General features: G+C 57.1%; 1 non-coding gene across 1 annotated transcript in view; it reads right to left on the bottom strand.

Moving 5' to 3' along the window:
• The window catches only part of LOC124587641, a 1,908-nt gene extending 1,227 nt beyond the window's left edge, over positions 1 to 681 (bottom strand). Inside the window, exon 1 of the ribosomal RNA XR_006975551.1 lies at positions 1 to 681. This exon is cut by the window's left edge and continues 1,227 nt beyond it. This is a non-coding gene — a ribosomal RNA (small subunit ribosomal RNA).
• Positions 682 to 2,667: the final 1,986 nt, after the last annotated feature.

Below are 2,667 nucleotides of genomic sequence, written 5' to 3'. Positions count from 1 at the left end.
GGCGGTGAACCAACAGCGTGGGACACAAATCCAACTACGAGCTTTTTAACCGCAACAACTTTAATATACGCTATTGGAGCTGGAATTACCGCGGCTGCTGGCACCAGACTTGCCCTCCAATAGATACTCGTTAAAGGATTTAAAGTGTACTCATTCCGATTACGGGCCTCGGATGAGTCCCGTATCGTTATTTTTCGTCACTACCTCCCCGTGCCGGGAGTGGGTAATTTGCGCGCCTGCTGCCTTCCTTGGATGTGGTAGCCGTTTCTCAGGCTCCCTCTCCGGAATCGAACCCTGATTCCCCGTTACCCGTTACAACCATGGTAGGCGCAGAACTACCATCGACAGTTGATAAGGCAGACATTTGAAAGATGCGTCGCCGGTACGAGGACCGTGCGATCAGCCCAAAGTTATTCAGAGTCACCAAGGCAAACGGACCGGACGAGCCGACCGATTGGTTTTGATCTAATAAAAGCGTCCCTTCCATCTCTGGTCGGGACTCTGTTTGCATGTATTAGCTCTAGAATTACCACAGTTATCCAAGTAACGTGGGTACGATCTAAGGAACCATAACTGATTTAATGAGCCATTCGCGGTTTCACCTTAATGCGGCTTGTACTGAGACATGCATGGCTTAATCTTTGAGACAAGCATATGACTACTGGCAGGATCAACCAGGGAGCTGCGTCAACTAGAGCTGAGCAGCCGGCCGCCCGGGAGTGTGTCCCGGGGGCCCGCGCGAACACGCAAGCGTCCCGCTCAATTATTCTGCAAACAGGAGGAGGCTGAGCTCCCCTGCACAATACACCTCGAAACCCTCTCAGGTCCCGGCGGCGCGCAGCGCCGTCCTAAGTACTTGGTCGGGTTCGAGAGAGGCGCAATCGCCCGGAGTTTGGCGAGTAGACGCTTTAGGTGCGACCACCCGTGCTCCCAACTGAGCTTGCCGCTGCCGACAGAGGCCCGGGAGCGTGCTGTCGTGGCATTGCCGGCGGGAGACAACACGCGCCACCTACGGTGGCCGGCAGCTCCAACGCCAGCGCCACAGAAGGACAAAAGCCCCACTTGGGTGCCGAAGCGAACTCTCCCAGCACAGCGCACGCGCCAACACGTCCGCACAGCTGCGATACAAACCACCTGCGAGAACCGCAGAGGCGACCGAGCAGCAGACGGCGTCGCGGCGCCGAGCGCCGGGCGGCGGGCGCATCCTCAGCGCACACAGTCCTCAATCGGACCAGCACACTGCAGATGTCCACCGCGCTTCGCACCGGCCCGCGAGGACCTACTTTGGCCGCACGGCGCCGCGTGCAGGGTGCGCCGGCGCGCAGCTGCGCCGCCTGCCGCCTCCGTCGGCCGGCGCGCCTGCCACTGGCCGCCCCCACCAGCCGGCTGTAGCGCGTGCGCCCACGCACCGCGCGGCCAGCACGCCGGGAGGCCCCCCCTCACCGGCCGGGGACGGTCCCACCCAGCCACCGCCGCGTATCGCTTCACACCCACATGCCATTCACGTTCGTGGGCATGGTGGGTATCGCTGAAACAACCGGTTGGTAGCTCAACCGATCGTCGCCATCACTGATTCACCTCTAGCGAGAACAACCGCACCACAACCGTTTACCAGTTGTTCATTTGCGTAACGTCACCAGCAAACGTAGACGTCCATCGCCATTTGCAAATTCAACGATTGTTGCATGCCTGTGTCAGGTGTCACGACACACTATGTCTGCCCACATACACGCAACAACATGTGCACGCTTCGCGAACACGTGGAAGGTGGCCCCCGTACGTATGCGATGTCCATTGCGCGAACGACTGTCAACCGGCCTCTGTCGCATGTCGCAGATGTGGAACGCAGTGCACCATGCTATCACGGTGTGTGAGAAGAGACGACTACGTCTGACAACACGCGCCACTACATCAACAGACGGCTCATGCTGATCGCCATCCACGGCATACCATACTGCAATCCAGCTCTTATAGGGAGACGACACGTAGCTGAGTGCACAATATTTGGACCGTATGGTTCGCCGTTGTTGGCGCAGTCGTGGTACGGTCACACATGTACCACGATGTATCATTCAGTACATGAGGACCAATGTGCAGTACAGTGTGTGATTTGGACGTACAACATCAGCGGACAGTTGACACACGCCGTACCACAACGTAGGCTGTGCTTCGCCATGCAAATGCCAATGAACAACTGCGAAGGGCATTGAGCATGTACGTCCTGCTGCCATCCGCATTACAGTGTATAGCTGCAAGGTGTTTAACATGAAGCGATACTCTGGGACCAGGCAGTGCGAGTAGCAAACTATATTGCGGGGGTTGCAGTTAGGCAACACCACACTAATTTAACGCGTCGTATGACAATTACAGAGCAGGTTAAGGCCCAACGTGTGTTGGGTTAAGGCCCAACGTGTGTTGGGTTAAGGCCCAACGTGTGTTGGGTTAAGGCCCAACGTGTGTTGGGTTAAGGCCCAACGTGTGTTGGGTTAAGGCCCAACGTGTGTTGGGTTAAGGCCCAACGTGTGTTGGGTTAAGGCCCAACGTGTGTTGGGTTAAGGCCCAACGTGTGTTGGGTTAAGGCCCAACGTGTGTTGGGTTAAGGCCCAACGTGTGTTGGGTTAAGGCCCAACGTGTGTTGGGTTAAGGCCCAACGTGTGTTGGGTTAAG

Source organism: Schistocerca americana, unplaced genomic scaffold (assembly GCF_021461395.2).
Source record: "Schistocerca americana isolate TAMUIC-IGC-003095 unplaced genomic scaffold, iqSchAmer2.1 HiC_scaffold_609, whole genome shotgun sequence".
NCBI classification, from domain to species: Eukaryota; Metazoa; Arthropoda; class Insecta; order Orthoptera; family Acrididae; genus Schistocerca; species Schistocerca americana.
This window is presented reverse-complemented; position numbering and strand designations above follow the sequence as displayed.